Below are 22,907 nucleotides of genomic sequence, written 5' to 3' on the forward strand. Positions count from 1 at the left end.
CACAGGAGCTGCCCCTGGTGGTCTGTGTGCTCCCACAGGGGGAGTGCTGCTCAGCCACAAGCCGGGATCATGGCTGGCGATGCGCTGCTGTGGAGGCGGGAGAGGCTTCCACCACCACCGCTGGTCTCATCAGCTGTGAGCTCGGCTTCTGGCTGAGTGGCACTTCCCCTGTGGGAGCATAATGACCACCAAGGGGCAGCTCCTGCATTGAGTGTCTGCCCCCTGGTGGTCAGTGCACATCATAGCGACCAGTTGTGGGCTGTTGGGTCATTTTGCATATTAGCCTTTTATTATATAGGATTGCCCCTCTCCCCGCTTGGTGTTTAGCTGTAGTCATTTCAATGTGCTTGCCCATTTGCCTGTCATGTTTTATGGGGTGATGGTGAGAGACCTAAATCCCAATTGTTTTTATTTTGGGTGAATGTAAAGAGTTGTCAGCCTAGTGAGGTATGGCCCCTCTGGTGAGGTGAGTACAGCTGCAGACAGCTAGCCAACTGGAGAGCCAAGGTTAAGAAAAAGAAGATACAAATCAGTTTTAGTATCCAAAACAGCTCTTACTACACAAAGGGGACTGAGCAGAATATATAAACATGAAGCAGCACTGCTGTGCTACTCTTTCTGTGTGGAGCGAGGTGCCTAATTAAGACAGTGGGCCCCGATGGGGCTGAAAACAGGAAGTTAGGCAGGGAACATACGCTTGGCTGCCATGTGAGTCCTTGTCTTTACTCTGAGTGTTCACGAAGTACTAAAGCTCACCCTTCCCTCAGGTTTCCACACGTGTTATTTTCATCTTCCTTGTTGAACCACCAGACCCCACAGGGCTGCTCACAGACAATGGCTCCCGCTGCTCCTGTGAGGGTGGACCCCCCCCTCCCCACCCCCACCCTCAGCCATCAGTGTCTTTATAATTAGGGTGATGTCCACAATGATTAGGGACACTGCTTCTCTAAATGACTTACTTCCCAGGATGCTTGGAGGGTTCTAATCGCCCTCCCTCCAGTTTCTTATGATTTCCTCTCCATGGGCACAGCCCCAGGTTTCCTCCTAATGAAGAAAGTCATGGCAGTGCCAGCAATTAAGACAGCAGGAGACATGAAGAACAAAGAGCGGGTTGGTGTGGCAAGGGGCCGAATTGTTGACCGTTGGTTGTAGATGTAAAGACATGTGATCCTGGCGGGTAAGAAGTTGAATCTGGAGGAAAAATAGTTGTGCAGACTCCTTTCCAGCTCAGACAGATCCGGCTCTTCTGTCTGTTAAAGCAGAGGCCTGCAGACACTGACATACAGGCACGCTCACAAACACATCCACACACACATGCTGCATCACCACCTCCAGGCAGCCCACGGGCCTTGTTCCTGTACAATCGAAGAATTGTAAGATAGACACCAGGAGATTCCTCATCCCCAACACTCCTGTGTCCAGTTCAGGGTTAGAGTTCCAATACTGTCACCTAATCTTCCACATTTAATTATTTTTGCATATTGTCTTGTAGAAGAATTTTCTAAACATTTATGTTTTCATGATTATGAACTCATTTAAAGGTGAAAAACAGTTTGGGTTTTCCGTGAAGTTTTGACTGTTTTGACTGGCTTACAGAACTGGCAGATTTCTCAAAGACATTCTTTCTGCGGGAAATGCTAGCATGAGAATGGCTTTAAAGCAGCGGTTCTCAACCTGTGGGTCGCGACCCCTTTGGGGGTCGAACGACCCTTTCACAGGGGTTGCCTAAGACCATCGGAAAACACATATATAATTACATACTGTTTTTGTGATTAATCACTATGCTTTAATTATGTTCAATTTGTAACCTTGAAAATCCATCCTGCCTATCAGATATTTACATTACGATTCATAACAGTAGCAAAATTACAGTTATGAAGCAGCAACGAAAATAATTTTATGGTTGGGGGTCACCACAACATGAGGAACTGTATTAAAGGGCCGCGGCATTAGGAAGGTTGAGAGCCACTGCTTTGAAGGCTAAGTATGTCTTTGGTGCTCTTAGATGAGTGAGTTTCCTTTAATTGTATTTGCCAGAGTCCCTGCGCTACCAAATTCCCTACTGCCATTTTCCGTGGCTTTGTAATGTTACAATGCAGTCCATGAGGTATCGCCTCAGTGTTCACTATTTATAACTGGCAAGCATTTGCTGCTTAACCCTGACCCTGCCATAGGCCATCATTAAGCTGCTCTCTTTTCAGATGCCAATGCACTTAAATCTTCCAAGCTCTTTCAATCCTTTGCACCTCTGCTAAATATGTCAGCAGTGATGACAGCAGCTTGCTTGTTGTGGTCATGGCCACTGCAACATATCTCAATTGGCCATTTGACAATATACATATATCATTGAAATTCTGAAACCCTGAGTAATGTTGAGTTGCAGTATTGAGGTATTAGATTTCTGATCTACACAATTGTAATGTTTGTGTTGTTTTAAGACATGGCTGATACGAAAAAACAAAATAGAAATGTTCAAGATGCTAGTAAATATTTAATCAACATTGAATTCATAAACCATATAGTAACCTCTTTCATGTGGGCAACTGTTTTTTGTCCTGTAAAGTCATCATACTTAAGTTCTCAAAATGTAAAAAATAAAATAATAATAATAACTCTCAATTTTTTTGTCTTTATTTAAAATACTATAATTTTTAAAAATTAAAAATAGTCATAATCTTATTCTATATAGAGCACTATTATGCTCTATATACATTTTTATATAAATTGGGCCAGGCCCCATTTAGCTAATACAAAAAAAAGTATTTATTAAAAAATGATCAAATTCCACATATTTCTTCAAATAATTATGATCCTCTAGCCAGGAAAAAGGAAAATAAAGCCAGGGTACTGACTTCAATTAACTCAGTCTGTTGGGAGAGATGATTGTAGAGCAGTGATGATGGTGAGTCAGTAGAAAGCAATCTTTAGAACCCTTGCTAAGAAAATATGTCTGAGAGAGACTTTCCAATTTTAACGGCAATTGCAGAGTTAAGGTAGGAAGCAGATGCATAACATTCCTCTTTGGTCTTTCTAAAATAATAGGCTTCCTCTTTGATGTGCAGAACTTTACCAAGCCTGCTGTTTCCTTAATTTATTCTCCTGACACTCTCCTCTCATTTAAAACTAAACATGTGCTACCATTGGAGGGTTTCCTCTCTCCTCATCACCTCCTGCCAATACAATATGCAAAACATAGCTTTTACTATTTATTCATTTACCTATTTTTATTGAATTTATTGTGGTGACATTGGTTAATAACATTATATAAGTTTCAAGTGTGCAATTCTATAATACATCATCTGTGCATTGTATTGTATGCTCATCACCATAGTCACTTATCTCCCCTTTGCCTTTGCCGTGTATCACCCCTTTACCCTGCCTATCTCCCTCAGCCCCCTTTCCCTCTGGTAATCACCATATTGTTGTCTGTGTCTATGAGTTTTGTTGTTTTCTTTTGTTAAACCCCTTCACCTATTTTACTCAGCTCCCTCAAGTTTCCTCTCCTCTGACATATGTCAGTCTATTCTCTGTATCTATGAGTGTGTTTCAATTTTGTTTGTTTAATTTGTTCACTAGATTCCACACACAAGTGAAATCCCATGATATTTTTCTTTCTCTGGCGGGCTTATTTGATTTAGCTCAATACTTTCCACATCTATCCATGCTGTTGCAAACTATAAGATTTCCTTCTTTTTTATGGCTGACTGGTATTCTGTTGTGTAAATGTACCATAGTGTTTTTATCCACTTGTCCACTGATGAACACTTGGGCTGCTTCCAATTCTTGGCTATTGTGAATAGAGCTACAATGAACATAGGGGTGCATATATTTTTTCAAATCAGTGTTTCGGGTTTCTTTGGCTATATTGCCAGGAGTGGAATTGATAAGTCATAGGCATTCCATTTTTAATTTTTTGAGGAAATTCCACAGTTTTCCATAATGGCTGAACCAGTCTACCTCCCCACCAACTGTGCACCAGGGTTCCCTTTTCTCCACCTTCCCATCAATACTCATTTGTTGATTTCTTGATGATAGCCATTCTGACAGGTGTGGGGTGATACTCATTGCGATTTTAATGTGCATTTCTCTGATAATTGGTGACATAGAGCATCTTTCATATGTTTATTGGCCATCTGTATGTCCTCTTTGATGAAATGTCTATGCAGTTCTTTTGCCCATTTTTTAATTGGATTGTTTGGGTTTTTTTTGGTATTGCGCTGTACAATTTCTTTATAAATTGTGGATAGTAATCCTTTATCAGATGCATCATTGATAGATATGTTCAATCACTTAGTGCGCTGTCTTTTCATTTGCTTATGGTTTCCTTTGCTGTGAAAAATACTTTATAGTTTGATATAGTTCTGTTTGTTTATTTTTTCTTTTGTTTCCCTTGCTCAAGGATATATATCAGATAAAATATTGCTACGAGAAATGTCTGAGATTTTACTGCCTATGTTTTCTTCTAGAATTTTTATTGTATCGAGTCTTACGTTTAAGTCTTTAATCCATTTTGAGTTTATTCTTGAATATGGTGTAAAGTGTTCACTTAATTTTTCTGCATGTATCTGTAGTTTTTCCAACACCATTTATTGAATAGATTCTCTTTACCCCATTGTATGTTTTTGTCTTTTTTGCCAAATAGTAATTGACCACATAGGCCTGGATTTATTTTGAGCTCTCTAGTTTGTTCCATTGATCTATTTGTTTGTTTTTATCTCAGTACTATGCTGTTTTGATTACTGTGGCCTTGTAGTAGTTTGATATCAAGTAGTATAATTCTGCCAACTTTGTTCTTCTTTCTTAAGATTGCAGTGGCTATTCAGGGTCTTTTGTCATTCCATATACATTTTTGGAATTTATGCCCTAGTTCTGTGAAATATGCTATTGGTATTTTGATAGGAATTGCATCCTGGGATGCAAGGATGGTAGAATACCTGTATATCAATTAATATGATATACCACATTAAAAAATGAAGGACAAATATCATATGATCATATCAATAGATGCAGAAAAAATTTTGACAAAATCCACTCATTCATGATAAAACTCAGCAAAGTGGGAATAGAGGGGACAGATCTCAACAAAGATCATATATGACAAACCCACAGCTAACATCATAGTCAATGGGAAAAAATTAAAAGCATTTCCCTTTTAAGAGGAGGAACAAGAGGTATGTCTGCTTTCACCACACCTTTTTTTTAAAAAAATATATAGGTTTTTATTAATTTTAAAAGAGAGAAATGAGAGGGACAGAAACATCAATTATAGGAAAGAATTATTGATTGGCTGCCTCCTGCATGCTCCACACTGGGGCTGGAACCCTCAACCTAAGCATGTGCCCTCACCTGGAATTGAACCATGAGCTCCTGGTTCACAGGTCGACACTCAGCCATTGAGCCATGCCGGCGGGCCCGCTTTCGCCCCTCTTATTCAACATAGTACTGGAAGCCCTGGCCACATTAGTCAGACAGGAAGAAGAAATAAAAGGCACCCACATTGGAAAGGGATAAGTCAAACTGTCATTATTTGCAGATGGCATAATACTGTATGTAGAGAACCTTTAAAATTCCACCCCCAAACAGCTAGAACTGACAAGTGAATTTAATAAAGTATCAGAATACAAAATAAATATTCAGAGATTGGTTGTATTTTTATACACCAATAATGAACTATCAGAAAGGGAAACTAAGAAAACAGTCCCATTTGCAATTACATTTAAAAAATACCAAGGAATAACTTGAACCAAGGAGGGGGAACATTTTTCTGTGTGTTGAGATTTTGCTTCCAGGCGTATCTCTGTTTGGCTCAAATACATTTTTATAGAAATTCTCAAAAAAATTTAACTAAGGCTATGAAGACCTGTACTCAGAAAATTTAAAGGCACTGAAGAAAGAAATTGAAGAAGATACAAATAAATGGAAGCATATACCGTGCTCATGGATAGGAAGAGTTTACATTGTTAACATGTCCGTATTACCCAAAGCAAACTATAGATTCAAAACATCGCTTTTAGCATCTTAAGCTCAGAAGCAGCAAAAGAAGACAATTGTCCCTGATAGCTGTTTCCTATTTAAATGACTAAACTCTGTGAGTTATTCATTCTGCACACCTCTGTATCATACCTGATATCACCAGGACCAGTAATATCACAAAGAAAAAGAAAAAACCCTTGTTCTCAAGTAGTTCACTGTTCAGAAGCAAGAAAGGTAAACAAGGACGTGTCCTTTAGTGACAACATAATGTAGGAGGAAATCTATTCTAACCTGGGTTCAGGGAAGGTCCAAAGAAGTGTTAATATTAGAACTGATTTGGAAGGTTGAATATAAGTCCCCTATATGGGAGAGAAAGGGCCAAAAAAAGGGGAATTTTGTCGGCCATTGTGCAATTTATCAATGTATCAGTGTAATTAACAAACAAATAAAAATATTAGTAATGATATTATATATTGACATACCAATACTGTCATGCAACCTAAGCACTATGTATTAATCCAATGTAAGCATTTTCAAAAATCATTTATCAGCTCATTAAATATCAGTGTCCTGTTCAAAGCCTATTGAATAAATATAAAAAATGAGCAAATATAAATAAACTGAATACAAGTTACATTTTGATATTAAGAGAAGAGGTAAAAATATCAAGTTTTTCACTTATGTTTAGAGAGGAGAGATAAATGCTTGAAAATTTATTGGGGTAGAGAAGAATCCAGAGTGTTATAAAAAGATAGGAAACATATGCAACCAAATGAAATACAATCAGAGTGAAGGAAAGCATAAAAGGAAACCTAAATAGAAAATGCAATGAAAAAGAGAATAATGGAACATTTTTCTATCATTTTTCTTTATCTTAATAGAATTAAATCTCCCTGGTAACTAAAATGCTAAGGTAGAAAGTGTTTGTACATAGAAACAAAACGCTTAGAAATATTGCCAAAAAAAAAAAAAAATCAGTAGGTGTTACCAGCTCTTTCATGGTGATTTTTCATTATTTTCTTCTGTGCCTAAGGGTTGAAAGTAAAAAGTTAATTAAAAAGGACCAATTCCTTCTACAATTATGCTGTTTCCATGAAAGATGCTGGAGGGAAAAAAGTCTTTGTTACTAAGGGCAACATTTGAGATAAAGCAGCACATCTGTGCCTATGTGATAGTGACCAACCCATTGTTCTATGTCCCCAAATATGTCAGTAATTGGTTCTGGGCCTTATGTGGCTTCAGGATTCTAAACAGGCAAGAAATTCCTTCTCTTTCCCTAAATCTTTTGTGCAATTGAAAGAAAGTGAAATAGTAAGAGTTTATCTGAAACAGGTACAACTTCATCTGAGGGCCAGTGGTGCTCAGTGGTCCTGAGGAGGTGTGAGTTCTCATGCTAGAACAGGTCATGGGAGGTAAAGGCTGATACATGCATAAGACTTTTTCTTCAATATCAGTTTAGTGAAACTACCCTTTTCCCATTCTATGTTAGATTTTTTTTTAATGCAAAAGCAATTTGACACTCCAGTAGTCACAACTTGGCCCACTAGACAAATAAAGATTCCATAGATTTTATTTTATTTTTCAATATATTTTATTGATTTTTTTACAGAGAGGAAGGGAGAGGGATAGAGAGTTAGAAACATCGATCAGCTGCGTCCTGCACACCACCTACTGGGCATGTGCCCGCAACCAAGGTACATGCCCTTTGACTGGAATTGAACCTGGGACCCTTCAGTCCGCAGGCCAAGGTTCTATCCACTGAGCCAAACCGGTTAGGGCTCCATAGATTTTATTTATAAGATAAATCAAATTGTACCTGATGATACCATAGTATAAACTGCTTTGACAATAATTCCAGTTCACAGAGCTATAGACGTTAGCTGATCTAGGGGCACAAATATATGCCAGATTAAAATGGGTGTTTTCCTTTTTTTCTGTCTCTCTGAAAAACAGATAATTGAATGAGAATTCTTTCCTTACATGAAGTATATGATAGTGTGTGTGTTGGTAGAGGGCAGAAGATTATAGTGGTGGGAAAAGGAATGCTGTACAGATCCAGAACTAAAGCAACCCTTCCACTTAATCCTTCCCCTATTCCTGTCCCAGTCCCACACTCTGCACACTGGCCATCATGATATTTATTAATTCTGTTCACAAATATTAATTCTCATTCACTTGGGGAATATGCACCCCCTAATTTTAGCCAATGAAATGAGTGGAAGGATTTGAAAGGGTAACACCTTCCAGAGCTTTCTTTACCTCTAGCACAGCAACCAGAAATATGGCTGCTTCATTAGACCTGGTCCCTGAGTGATTATGGTGAGCAGGTTCTTCTTGACAACCTGTGAAAGAAAAGAAATGTAATTCAGAAATCAGTCTTTGTGGTTTTCAGCACCAAGATTTTAAGGTTGTTTGATATCATAGCATGCACAACCTATCATATCATACACAACCAATACAACTGGCCCCTGCCAGTCTGTAATAGTACCTTTCATATATTTAGAGAGATCTTCATCAACCTATCTCTCAGAAAGAAGAATATAGATAAACATTATTCCCCAATTAACCTATGATTTTATAAGTTGTTTAAGATGAATATTTAATTCTTGTTTCCTAGGATATGCACAAATTGTGAAAATGCTAAGCTTTAGTAAATAATATTTAATTATCCTATATTAGAGGCCCAGTGCATGAAATTTGTGCGGGGGGGTGGGATTCCTCAGCCTGGCATATACCCTCTTCAATCTGGGACATCCCTCTCACAATCCGGGACTGCTGGCTCCTAACTGCTTGCCTGCCTACTGGCTTGATCACTGCCTAATGGCCTGATGGCCCCCAGCTGCCCTCCCCTGCCAGCCTGATGGCCCCCAACTGCCCTCCCCTGCCAGCCTCATGGCCCCCAATGCCTTCCCCTCCTGGCCTCATGGCCCCCAAAGGCCCTCCTCTGCCAGCCTCATGGCCCCTAACCGCCTCTGCCTCGGCCCCCACCATTGTGGCTTTGTCTGGAAGAAAGTCAGATGGTCAGAAGATGTCCGTTCTAATTAGCATATTACCCTTTTATTAGTATAGATAATAAAGAGCTAATATGGTAATTAGACCAGACGGTGGGACAACCTTCCGGAATGACCTTCCAGAACAATTAGTGGGCAGGGCTGCAGGGCAGCTGGGGCCGAGAGGCAGCCAGGCTGTGAGGGCTGAGCCCCTTGCACGAATTTTGTGCATGGGGCCCCTAGTTGACTTACAAAACACTCACTATGTGCCAGGCACTATTCTTAGCAAATTATTTGTATTAGCTCACTTTATCCTCATATTTTGTGAATGGGGAAATTTGGGTACCCAAGGTTTTCCAACCAGCAAAATTTTCTGTTGTACTATTCACTCTCTCTTTTCTACCAAAACCATATCCTCAACACACAAATGTTTTTTTCTTCTTCTTAATGAATAACACTGTTTTTTCACATAAACAAATGAGAATTTTTATACTTAATAGAAATATAAAGTGATAGTCATTTCAGTGGCTATTGATTTTCAGAACTTCTCCTTACAATATGCTCTACTTTTTAAAAAATATCTTTCTAATGATTTTAGAGAGAGAGGGAGGGAGAGGGATGGAAATATCGATGAAAGAGAAACATCAACATCCATTGGTTGCCTCCTGCACACCCCACACTGGGGATGGAGCACACAACCAGAGCATGTGCCCTGACTGGGAATTGAACCAGTGACTTCCTGGTGCATAGGTGGATGCTCAACCACTGAGCCACTCCAGCTGGGCAATATATTCTACTTTTAACTTATTAAACAGTATAGTTTTCCATATTTGATATCCTACTGAGAGGAAGAAATTCAGAAGTTGGGAGTGCTCAGATAGTGATGCAATCTCTAGTCCTAGTATTCTAAAATTCCAATTGTGTCTTTGTTTGGATACGACTTACATTTTCTGAAAAATTGAAAAGATTTTCTGAAAATAAGACAAGTAAAATTAAGATCTAAATATAAAAGAACAAAAAGAATAAATAACAAGAACAGCCTTATGTCTATTATGCATATTGTATTTATAAGTATAAACCTTCCTCAAAGGAAAACTTCAGGCCCAGATGACTTTACTAGAAAATTCTACCAGATATTTAGAGAAGAAATTATACCAATTCTATAAAGTTTTTCCAGAATATTGAAGATATGGGAATGCATCCAAATTTATCCTTTAGGCCAGCATTATACATTACCAAAATGAGCAAAATAGGAAAATAAAACTATAGAAGTTGCCCCTCATGAACATAGATAACAAAGTCCTCATCAAAATATTAGCAAAGTAAATCTAGATAAATATTAAAAGATTGTACCTCTTGAAAAAAGGAAGTTTATCCCAAGAGGATAAGACTGGTTCAACATTCAAAAATCAATGTACATCACAATATTAAAAGACTAAAATATATATTAATAGACAAAGAAAAACATTTGACAAAATTAAATATTAATTCATAATTGAAACAAACAAAATAAAACAAAACCCTCAGCTAACTAGGACAAGAAATGTATTTCCTCAACCTGAAAAAGAAAATCTATTAAAAAGGTAACTTCATATTTATTAGTAGAAGATTAAAAATTTCCCTCTTAAGACAGTAAAAAGACCAGGAAATACAGTCTTATTACTGCCATTAGATATTGTAGAGAATGTTCTAACCAGTGCAAACAAAGAAGAAATATAAAGAAATAAAGAAAAATAAAGGAAGAACTTTGACTGTTTTGATTCACTGATAACATGACCATCTAGGTAGGAAATCGTAGGTAGACTGTACCAAAACGCTACTAGGATTAGTATATGAATTTAGCAAGATTTTCATAGTGCAAGATCACTATCACAAACCAATTATATTTATGCACAATATGAAATTAAAATTTTGAAAATACCATTAAAATTAGCATAAAATTTAAATTACTTAAGAATAAATCTGACAAAATATTTGAATGAGTTAGACACTGGAAAATGCAAAACACTGCTGAGAATAATTTTAAAACTGAATAAATGGAGATATATTTCTTGTTCATTGGTCAGATGGCCCAACACTGTTCTCAGTTTTCCACAGTTTGAACTATATTTTCAATGCAATCCTTTTGGAAAAGAAAAAAGATTTATTTTATAAAATAAAGTTGATTCTAAATTCATACCCAACAAAATGAAAAGTACCCAATGAACAACAATAACAAACTCTTGAAAAAGAAGGAAAGATTATAAATCTATAGCAATCAGAAGAGTGTGGTGTTGTCAACCAATGAAACATGACGGAGAGTCCAAAAGCAGATCCCCACTGTATATGAACAACTAAATTTTGGCAAAAAATACAATCAGAATATGCTGAGGGGCATATCTTCAACACTCAGCCAGGCATTTATTAACTCTGTGTTTATTTTCACTAACTGCTCCATAGATCCACAAGCTCAGCCACAGAGGCTATAACTCAGGGTCTTCCTATGATTTTCTGAGAGAGAAATCTATTAAAAAGGTAACTTCATATTTATTAGTAGAAGATTAAAACTTTCCCTGGAGCATGTGCTCTACACATCTATGTGGCCTTCTAGATTTCAAATAATATTGCAGAGCTTTCCAAAGTCTTATGCACATCTATCTCCAACTTTTCCTCTTAAGATTTTGTCTATACTATTGTTTGCCCAACTCTTACCTACTACCTCAAGAAACCATGAAGTTTTCCTAACTGGTTTGGCTCAGCAGATAGAGCGTCGGCCTATGGACTCCAGGGTCCCAGGTTCGATACGGGTCAAGGGCATGTACCTTGGTTGCGGGCACATCCCCAGTGGGGAGTGTGCAGGAGGCAGCTGATCGGTGTTTCTCTCTCATTGATGTTTCTAACTCTCTATCCCTCTCCCTTCCTCTCCGTAAAAAAATCAATAAAATATATTTTTTTTTAAAAAAAGAAAGAAACCATGAAGTTAAACAATTGCCTTTAATTTTTCATGACAAATGCCCTCCCCAACAAATCCCTCAGGGAAATTGTTTTCACCCTGGGTGAGCTCCAAGTCAAGTCAATATAGGGAATGACCAGACAAGTCAAATAAATAAGGGCAGTTCTTTGAGAATGACTGTTAGAAAAGGATCTAGCCCTCTTCAGTTCCCTGTGGTGGCTGACCTGTTGGTTTTCACTTGCAGATGCTGGAAAAGCAGGGGATAGGATTAGACAAAGCTAAAATGCCACAAAACAGGCAGTTCTTAGCAAGAAAAATACAGCTATTTTTCCTGAATAAATGTTCCTCTGGTTACTACAAGCCTTTGGCTAATTTCTAGAGCTTTGAAATAGTGAATTTTGGCCTTTTTTTTTTTTTTTGCCAATTTTCTCATTTCTTCTATGGAGTAGAGAATGTTCAGAGGTCTTCTTTGGACCCTACATTTTCTCCCAATATTTCATTGCCTTCCTGTCCTCCTCACCTCATTTGCATTACACTCCCTCAGTATCTCTATTTTGTCTTCAAGTTATAGTTGATCATTTCAGCCAGTTATAACCAGCCAGATTATATTGATTCCCACATTTGTTTATCTGCCTTTACAGCCTGTGCATTCCAGAGAATGGCTATGATAAACAACTACAACTCAGATTTTAGTGTCAGCATATAGATGTAATTGCAGACTTCAATAGGTCCTCAGTGCAGCCAGAAAATGTTTACTTTTCTCTGATTGCATCGTCTCCTAATCATCTTGATTAGATGTTTTGCTATATTTTTGTCACTCTCCTAAATTTTTACAGTCACTATCCTGTACAGTTGAGCACTTTTCTTTTTTTTTCTTTCAGAGAAAATAGAAAGCATCTTATGGGAATTTTTACAAAATTCCTGGAGTTCAATACCCTCAAGCCATATCTTTACTAATACAAATTCCATATTGCTTCTTTCCATTCATAAACTACAACTCCTCCCTTTGCCAATCCAAAACTAAATCCTCCCCATGGGCTTTAAAACTCAGGGTCTTCTGTCAAAGAGGAGACAGGATAAGGACACGAAAATGAGTGTGATAAACTGATTAGGAACAAGTACTTTTGTTTAAGAGAATGGGTATAAGAATTATTCTGGCTGATCTCCAAATCTGCATATATTTGTCTGAATATGATAATATAGTACCAGGTAGAGGGGATTCTTCAGCAGTTATGTGAACAGTCCACTTTTGTTATTGTCTTTGGGGGAATGGTTAGATAATATATAAATTAGTGTGCTCTCACTCAAATCATCTTCTTTATCCTCTCTCAAAAATTTCCTTTTTTTCTATTTAAATTTTTTATTGATTTATTTGAAAGGAGAGAGAGAGAGAGAGAGAGAGAGAGAGAGAGAGAGAGAGAGAGAGAAACCATCAATTTGTTGTTCCACTTACTCATGCATCCATTACCTGATTCTTGTATGTGCCCTGACTGGGGATCCAATCTGCAACCTTGGTGCATCAAGACAATGCTCCAACCAAAAAACATTTATTTTTTCTCCAAAACCTTCTAGTGACCCTCAGTACCCATTAAGCCAATTTCAAACTTTTCTTTTGGGGGTTTAAGTTATGCAGCTCTTAGTACCTAATATATTTTCCCAATCATGTATATTTTTCTCATTTGATTGTCTTTTTGATCCTGTGAAAAGAATTTCTTGGTCAATTTCATTTATTTTTAATATTAGATTTATATCTCTATGAGACTGAGTCCTTACAATGTACCTTGTTGATACTATTGACTTGGGAATGTATAGTAAGTGAGGAGTCTAAAGCTTCTGAATTAATCCAATTGTTTATCTACAAAAACACCTGCAGCCAGAAAGTAAGATAACAAATTCACTGAAGAAATCAAATCAAATAAAAATCTCATTTTATTTTGATGATTTTCTATTGTAGGTATCTACCTCAGCACATCAATAAGATAATTAAGATAATTTTGTGTAGTAAAACAAAGGAGCTCATTATAAGGATATAAAAACCAATGACATAAAAAGCTGCACTAATGCTCAGCAGACTAAATCCAAGTAATCTAGTATAATGAAATGATTAGGTTGGAATCTTAATAGACTGTAATTGTTATGAACATAAATTATAGCTAAAATAATTTCCCATCTACAAGGTAGTTATTGAAAACAGTTTTAAAATACACAGGCCTAAACACTAAAGGTAGAATAATCTTTTCTTTCTTTTAGAGTATTAAATAAGAGCAAATGAAATATATATTACTAAACTTCTTTTTATTTTAATTGTTTTGTCATCACAAACTCAAAGAAAAATCATTTCAGATTCCTTTGGTGAAAGAGCTGGAAAGAAAGTTACTTTGTAAACATCTTTATTGTTTATTATCTAAAATAGATTGTTCTATATGATAGCTGAAATAGCTCAATTTACAAAAATAAATTATCTGTTAGAACATTAGCAAATGTTAAGTAGACCAATTTAAAAAAAAAAAAATGCATGTGGATGGGGATAAGCCAGCCAGGCAAACAGCATATACTGGAGGAAATTGTCTAGCCTAGGGCAGGAACTAAACTGGGGGGAAAGGAGAGTTTACAAAATACAACTGTTCCTCAAAGAGAGTTGGTCATTCTCTGAAAAATATTTCTATTCAAAAAAGCAACTGAAACTCAATAGATAAGCATTAGCTTTCTGGTTTCTCTTTTCTATCATTATACTTGTAGTTTTGTAGTATTTGGAATATGCAAAAGTTACTGGCAGAAGTAGCTTAAGAGCCAAGTATAGATTCTGGTGTCAGCAAAACTTGGCTTCATATCTCAACAGTGTCACTTATTAACAGTGTAGTGGAGCCCAGTTCTGGCTGTCTGCCACAATGAAATCCAAACTCATGGAACAGGTGCTGATGGGAAGGCAAGTGGTTTATTCAAGTGCTGGCCCCTGCAAAGATGGGGGATTCTCCTCCCAAAGCCCATCTTAACATCTCAGTGCAGGCAGAGGTTTTTATAAAGTGGGAGAGAGAAAGCAGAACTAAGAGACCAGGTGGAGGGGCTGTGGACATGCAGGCAGTGTCCTTGCTGGTCCAGTACTGATTGCCACTGCCAGAGTCCCTGAGTTGTCCATCTGTTTTTGTCAGCTGAATTCCTGTGTTTGGCAGTAGGCAGTAGCCAGGGCCTTGAGGTCAGGCAGCTCCTATTCACACAGGAACTGAAACTGCTGAACTGTAAAGTAAAAAGTTTTAACATGCAACTTCTAGTTTCAAGAGAAAAATCAGGTTAGAGTAAAAGCTGGGTTTAACATGTACTAAGATTAATATGGGTAGTTTTATATAAAAATAGCATATTCATTCCCTGTTACCAACAGTGTCATCTTGGGCAGGTCATTTACTTTTTCTGTTCTATAATCCATAATCCAGTTATAACAATAGTTTTTAGCTCATGGGATTATTCTGGGAATTTAAGTGAAATAATGCATGCAAGGTATATAGTATATTGTAACTAACTTTTACACAAATATTAGCTGTTTTTTATTACATATAAATTTAGAAGGACAAATAAATTACCAATATTGAAGAAGTACTCAATACTCCTAACAAGTACAATGTATTAAGACTCCAACTTAATTATTTCATCATGCTGGATTACTTGACTTTTTAGTCTATTGAGCCTTTTTTCACTATTTATTTATTATCTTATGTGTCACTGAAACTATATCAACAATCACAATGAAAGAGAGACAGAAGGAGGAGTAGGGTGGAAGTTAAACTTGGGCATAATCAGGCTGGTGAAGGGACAAGATTTTGGTTATGAAGAATCTAAGAGGTCATACTAAAATCTGTTTTATGGAAAGCCATAGAAAGGATTAAGTTCAACACAAACCTCAAGCCAATTTTGGTAGAGCCAGGTTTTGAAACCAGTTTTGTCTAATTCTTCTCTATATCTCAGACAAGGTTGTTTAAAGGGGTTGAACAATATGATTGGAAAACTTTACAAATGAGCTAACTTATCTAACTTTACATAGATAGGCATGCTATATTAAGTTTACCTGGTGGTATCATATCTATATTGGACAGTATGTTTTTTGAGAAGTAAAACAGGTCCTTAAAATTTAAATGTGTAAGACACAGATTATGTGTCTAAATTATAGATATTATTAAAGGTTAATTCATTTATGCAACTGCTCTTCACCTAGGACAGTGATGGAGAACCTATGACACGCATGTCAGAGGTGACACACGAAGTCATTTTTTTTGGTTGATTTTTCTTTGTTAAATGGCATTTAAATATATAAAATAAATATCAAAAATATAAGTCTTTGTTTTACTATAGTTGCAAATATCAAAAAATTTCTATATGTGACACGGCACCAGCGATAAGTTAGGGTTTTTCAAAATGCTGACACGCCGAGCTCAAAAGGTTCGCCATCACTGACCAGGAGGTATATATTTATACAATTTTCCATGTAAAAAAATGTCCAATCCTGTAGATAATTTGTAGGAGTTTATCTGAGCCAAACTGATGATAATTGCTGGGACTTGAAATCCCAATAGATTGAGTCTGGATTACATTGGTGGGCATAGGATAGTTAATAATTAACATTTACAACACAGAGAGATGGTATTTGGGCAACAAGATAACAATGAGGGGTTCCATGCTATAGTAGAGATTGTGCCCTGAGGGGCCTGGGAAAGGAAACTACTCAGACATTTCAAGGGTATGTTATCATAGATGCAAAAAGGTAACAGACAGGCTCAGTTAAAGTCTGATAAATACAAACATGATGTTCCTAGTGACAAGAACTTTGAGAATAGTTGGGAAGGTTGACAATAAGTAAGTAAATAAGTAAACAAAGTCAAGCAGTAAGAGTGCTGTGAAAAACAACAACAACAACAAAAAGAAATAAAGAGTAACCAGGGTGCAGATGTGGCTGTAATGATTAGGGAAGCATCTGAAGAGGGGACATGTGAACAGGAATGAAAAGGTACAGGCTATGTGGATGGATATCTGAAAGAAGCGCATTCTAGTTAGAGGCAACAGTAATTCCGTGCCCTGAGGTTGGAGGGTGTTTGTCATGTTTATAAAAACAAGGAGGAGTGAGACTGGAAACGAGCAAGCAAAGGCTACAGTGTTAGAAATTGACGTCAAGGAAACTAGAGATCAGATAATAAAAGATACTTCTTCCCAGAATATGAGCCTTTTGTCTGTAAAATGCATTGCAAATTATTTTTCTAGTTTGTCTTTTGCCTTTGACTTTGTTTTGGGACAAAATTTTGCTACACAGAAGTATTCAGTTTTTACCTATTCGGGCTTAGCATTTTACTGTTTGTTTATGGCTTCAGGGATTTCATTCCAAGAATATTAAACATTCCTTTCTTTTTCTGTTACTGCTTTCATGGTTCCACTATTTTATATTTAAATTTCTGCATCACCTGGGATATATTTTGGCATACAGAGTGAGATAAAGATGCATTTATGTTTTATCACATGGCTAACCAGTTGTCCCAAGAATATATACATATATATACCATACATACATGTTTTCCTCTTGGTAAAACCAATTTTGCCACTAATTGAAAAGCCAACTTTATCATATACTGAACTCCTTTTAAAAAATGCCACTGGATTCCATATTCAGTTCAATTAAGTCTTTTAATGCAATAAGATCAAATTTTTGAGCTACTGCAACATTTTATTATTTGTTAATGTATGACTAGTATGACTAATGTATGAACTAGTCACCCCTCATTATTCTTTTTCAGAGTTTTTCTATTTTCACATATTATTTTTAAATGATCTTTACAATTACCTTGTTTAGTTTTAAAATGTTTTGCATTTTCTAGTGGTTAGACATTTAACTGTATGCTATTTTAAGAAGAGGTTAAAGTTTTCATTATTAAATATACCATGTTTTGGCATTCAAATTTGTGAATTTAATTTTTATTCTCATTGCTAATTCATTTATTTTGCTTCCCTTAGTCTCACATTGTCATATTTTGTCTACTTCTTTGAATTTAATAATAATATTTTTATTTGATAATTTAGACATTAAGACTATGAATTAATTTGAAGGTATAGAAAGGGTGATTTAACTAAACATGCTTTTCTGAACCTTATCTATCAAGCAAATTCTGCCTCATATATTCAGGAGTGCATTGTTCCACCTAGGCCTAGGTTCTGATTGTCCCCCTTAATTCCTTCTGAGATTCAGACACTTCAACTTACACATTATTTTTCTTATTGTTTTAGGAGTTGTCAAAATAATTTACTTTCTTTCACAGTTTTATTCAAGGCAGATCACTATCAGTAGAGCCTTTTTCATTGTTGATCAAATTATTTAATCTCCATCATTACCAAAGTATGTTGTTAGATATATACTGTTTGCTCAATCAATTCCAAAACATTTAATTTTACTCTATGTAAAAATGCAAATTGAGAAATTTCTTAGAACTTTAATGAGCAGAATCCATGATATAATCCCTGTTACATTTTGATTTTGGGTATCCACAAATGTGACTTTTCAAAAACTTTTTATCCTGAAAAATTATAGATTCACTGAAATTGCATAAATAGTACCTTTTATTCAGTTTGCTCAACTGGTTACACTTTATATAAAAACTAGAGGCCCAGTGCAATACGTGCACCAGTGGGGTCCCTTGGCCTGGCCTGCAGGGATCGGGCCAAAACCGGCTCTCTGACATCTCCCGAGGGGACCTGGATTGCAAGAGGGCAGTTCTCGGGTGATGCATCCTGGAATCAGGCTCTCTCCTCTCTGGTTCTGGGTGCATCACCTGAGAACCTCAGCTGCCAAGTCACTGCAGCTTGGCAGCTCCTACGTTGGGCATCTGCCCCCTGGTGGTCAGTGCACATCATAGCTATCGGTCGGACCATCTGCCCCTTGGTGGTCATTGCACGTCATAGCTACAAGCCAGATGGTTGAACAGTTGGACGGTTGCTAGGCTTTTATATATATAGATATATTATTGTCATGTATTGCATAACTGTTTTGGTTAATGATAAATCACATATACCACGGTGGTCCTATAAGATTATGATGGAGCTAAAAAATGTCTATCACCTAGTGACATCATTGCTGTCAGAAATGTGATCCACATGTAAATAAGCCTACTGAGCTGCCACTTGTATAAAAGTATAGCAATACAACTATGTACAGTGCACAATACTTGATAACGATAATAAAAACTGCTACTAATTCATGTATTTTTACTGTACTTTTCTATATTTAGATACACAGGTATTTACAGTTATGCTACAGTTAATTACATTATTCACTACAGTAAAATGCTGTATAGATTTGTAGTCCAGGAATAATAGGCTATATCATATAAACTAGATATACAGTAGGTTATACAAGCTCAGTTTTTGTAAATGCACACTGTGATGGTCATACAATAAAATCACCTAACAACGTACTTCTGAGATTGTAATCCTGTTGTTAATTGATGCATGCCTGTATTTAACTAGGAAATTTAATAAAAATAGCAGTAACACAGGCATACCTCAGAGATATTACAGATTTAGTTCTAGACCACTACAATAAAATGAAAATCATAATAAAGTGAGGTGCATGAATTTTTTTTATTTCCCAATGCATATAAAAGTTATGTTTACACTAAACTTTAGTCTATTAATTGCCTATAGCATTATGTCTAAAAAAAACCAATGCATGTACCTGAATTAAATAGACTATTGCTCAAAAATGCTATCATCTGAGCCTTCAGGAAGTCACAATCCTTTGAGCTGATGGAGAGTTTTGCTTCCGTGTTGATGTTTGCTGATTGATTAGGGTGGTGGTTGCTGAAGGTTGGGGTGGCTGTGACAATTTCTTAAAATAAGACAACAATGAGAAAAGAGTGGAGAAGGCGCTCGGTGGGCTAGAGAGGCTCCCGGCCTCTCTGCTCCGCCAGCAGCGCTTCTTGCTCCAACAGAAGGTTCTGGAAGCTTGGGAGCAGCGAGCTGGCTTCAAGGACCTACCGATCTGTTTGTGGTATCATTAGAAAACGGATTGATCCAAAGACAGGTGGCTGAAAGTGCTGAAAAAGAAAATATAAAGTGGACAACCACCATTGTTATTAGTTCATCTCTTAAGAGATGTGAAATTGCAACTGCCCTGGAAAACCGAAGTCACAAGGTTCGGTGTTCAGTTTCTGTGGAAAATGGATCAATTATATTTTCTCGTACTGGAGTTGCATTTTTGTTGATGGATGCTAAAGAATGCTTTATGTCAGCTGAAGAAATATTTCTAGCCAAAATTGAGAAGTTTATTAATATTCACCAACATAGTTTTTTGGTTCTGTCTGCTGCCTGCCCTCCATGGACTCGAGGAATGGAAGCTGATGTTCAGGATTCAGCAGAGATTCCTGGGTAGTAACTTATGGATACTATCAGTACACAACACAGTAAATGCTATTGATCTTATGTGCGCTATAGCTAAGATCACCTCCAAACCATACATAGATAGCATCTGCTACAGAATGATAACAACTAAAGCTTACATCATTGAGCAGAGTCCTGTTTGGAAAACACTTCGACAGATAAATCTCAGTGACTCATTTAACCCAAATTAGAGTATCAATTATAAATGTTCTTTTGGAAGATTATTAAAATTAGACTTGTTGAATTATAATGTTCAAATATATATATATATATATATATATATAAAATAAATAAATAAAAATAAGACAACAATGCAGTTTGCAGCATCAATTGACTGTTCCTTTCACAGACAACATCTCTATAGTATTTTATGCTATTTGATAGTATTTTGATCACAGTAGAACTTTCAAAATTAGAGTCAATCTTCTCACATTCTGACACTGCTTTATCCTCTAAGTTCATGTAATATTCTAAATCTTTTATTGCCCTTTCAATAACCTCACAGCATCTCCACCAAGAGTAGACATCATCTTAAGAAAGCACTTTTCTTTGTTCATCCATAAGAAGTAACTGCTCATTGTTGAAGTTTTATTGGAAAATAGCACCAGTTCAATCACATCTCCAGGCTCTACTTCTAATTCTCCTTGCTGTTTCCCCCACATCTGCAGTTACTTTCTCCAGTGAAGTCTTGAAACCCTCAGAGTCAGCCGTGAGTGTTGGAATCAACTTCTCAAATTCCTGTTAAGGTTAATATTGTGACATTTTCTAATAAATCACAAATGCTCTTAATGGTATCTAGAATTGTAAATCCTTTCTAGCTGTTTTTCAATTTACTTTGCTCAGTTCCATCAGAGGAATCACTACAGGACTAGAAATTTGAAATTATTCTTTGAAATATGAGCTGCAGAATGGATGTTGTGTTTGTAGGCATGAAAACAATATTCATCTCATTGTAAAACTCCATCAGCGTTGTTGGGTGTCCAGGTGCACTGTCAATGAGCACTAGTATTTTGAAAGGAATATTTTTTCTGGGCAATAGGTGTCATTGGTGGGCTTAAAATATTCAGTAAACCCATACAGTCTTCTCTTAGACCAAGATCCATAGGCTTAGTGCCTATAGTTTATTTTATGTAATTTATTGTTTTGGGTTTTATATTAAGTATTTAATTAGTTCTGAGTTAATCTCTGTATTTGGGGACAAGCAGTAGTCTAGTTTATTTTTTTGCATGTGGCTGTACAATTTTCTCAGCACCATTTATTGAAGAGACTTTCTTTTTTCCATTGTATGTTTTTGTTTGGCTCCTTTATAAAAAAAATTATTTGCTGATAAAAAATGTGGGTTTATTTCTGGGCTCTCAATTCTGTTCCATTGTTCTGTGTCTGTTTTTGGCCAATACCATGCTGTTTTATTATTATCACTTTGTAGTATAATTTGAAGTCAGGGAGTGTGATACCTCTGGCTTTGTTCTTTTTTCTTAAGATTGCTTGGGCTATTTGGGGTCTTTTTTGGTCTCAAATGAATCTGATGATTATTTGTTCTATTTCTTTAAAAAATGTCACTCAGATTTTGATTGGGATTGCATTAAAACTGTATATGGCTTTGGGATATATGGCCATTTTAACTATGTTGATTCTTCCAATTCATGAACACAAAAGATCTTTAAATTTTATTGTCTTTTTAATCTCTCTTAGTAATGCTTTATAGTTTTCAGTATATAAATCCTTCACATCTTTTGTTAAGTTTAATCCTAGGTATTTTATTCTTTTTGTTACAATTGCTAAAGGAATTGTTTTTTTCAAGTTCTTTTCCTGAAATTTCATTGTTAGTGTGTCGGAATACAGTGGATTTTTATACATTGATTTTATATCTTGCAACTTTACTGTATTTGTTTATTGTTTCTAAATTTGTGTGTGTGTGTGTGTGTGTGTGTGTGTGTGTGTGTGTGTGTGGAGTCCTTAGGATTTTCTTTTTTTTTTTTTTTTTTTTTTTTTTTTTTTTTTTTTTTTTACAGAGAGGAAGGGAGAGAGATAGAGAGTTAGAAACATCGATGAGAGAGAATCATCGATCAGCTGCCTCCTGCACATCTCCTACTGGGGATATGCCCGCAACCCAGGTACATGCCCTTGACCGGAATCGAACCTGGGACCTCTCAGTCCGCAGGCTGACGCTCTATCCACTGAGCCAAACCGGTTTCGGCAGGATTTTCAATATAAAGAGTCATGTCTTCCTCATCCCCAGTTTGGATGCCTTTTATTTCTTTCCTCCTCCCTGATTGTTTTGGCTAGGACTTCCAGTACTATGTTGAATAAGAATGGTGACAGTGATCATTGACCCAGCATCCTCTTTTCTGGGTACCTACCAGAAAAAAGTTGAAAACATTTATTTGCAAAAATACATGCACCCCTCTGTTCATTGTAGCCTTATTCACAATGGCCAAGACATAAAAACAAATGAAGTATCCTTCACTAGATGATTGCGTAAAGATGTGGTACATATATACAATGAAATACTACTCATCTATAAGAAAAGATGAAATACTACCATTTGAAACAATGAGGATGGATTTTAGAATATTAAGCTAAGCAAAATAAGTCAGACAGAAAAA

General features: G+C 36.5%; 1 pseudogene; it reads left to right on the forward strand.

Annotated features, from left to right (window-relative positions):
* The first annotated feature begins 69 nt into the window (after nt 1-69).
* Nucleotides 70-20,492, forward strand: LOC118666844 (annotated as a pseudogene).
* The last annotated feature ends 2,415 nt before the right edge of the window (nt 20,493-22,907 follow it).

This window comes from Myotis myotis, unplaced genomic scaffold (assembly GCF_014108235.1).
Source record: "Myotis myotis isolate mMyoMyo1 unplaced genomic scaffold, mMyoMyo1.p scaffold_m19_p_12, whole genome shotgun sequence".
Taxonomy (NCBI): Eukaryota; Metazoa; Chordata; class Mammalia; order Chiroptera; family Vespertilionidae; genus Myotis; species Myotis myotis.